Genomic DNA, 651 nt, shown 5'->3' with positions numbered 1-651 from the left:
CTTCCCTAAAAAGACACATCTGAATATTTTAGGAAAGGTATGTTGATATTCTGTCTGTTTAATTTTCTGTTTCATCATTCCTTACCACTTGAAGAACGCACAGAAGTTCCTAAAATAATTCCTGTGTGTTTACTTTTCCTCTCAATTTGTTTTACCTTGAGGTAGGAGCACATGAATTCATGGTTTTAAACTAAACCTCTGATGGGTCATGATCACAGAATATTGTTTCACCTTTGCGCTCACTGCTTGTATTCCAAAATGTTGTCATTATCTATCTAGAGAAAGGGAATAATATTTTGATTTTGTGAGCTGTTCAGGAAGTCTTTCTAAAGTTAGGTTTAAAACTGAAGTTACTTTTTAACACTGAACACAATAGATTATAGCTTCCTCTGCTAGGCAGCCGAAGTTCTACTGGGTGGTGAAGAAAAAATAGATTTATTCTAAAATATAGAACTATTAGCAGATTGATCTATGCTACGTACTGAGCTGTATCCTGTGTAATAATTTAAAAACTAATGCCTACTTTAGATAAATGGTCATGTTTAAAAAAAAAAAAAAGTTTGTTTGTTTCTTGCATGCATTAATACCATTTAAAATAAAAAGCAAGTTTAAGAAGTAGCTAGCAAAATCTGTTCTGTAGAGAAAAGGAGG

This window comes from Tetrao urogallus (genome assembly GCF_951394365.1).
Source record: "Tetrao urogallus genome assembly, chromosome: 4".
Classification (NCBI taxonomy): domain Eukaryota; kingdom Metazoa; phylum Chordata; class Aves; order Galliformes; family Phasianidae; genus Tetrao; species Tetrao urogallus.
The sequence above is the reverse complement of the archived record's forward strand: the minus strand, read 5'-3'. Positions refer to the sequence as shown.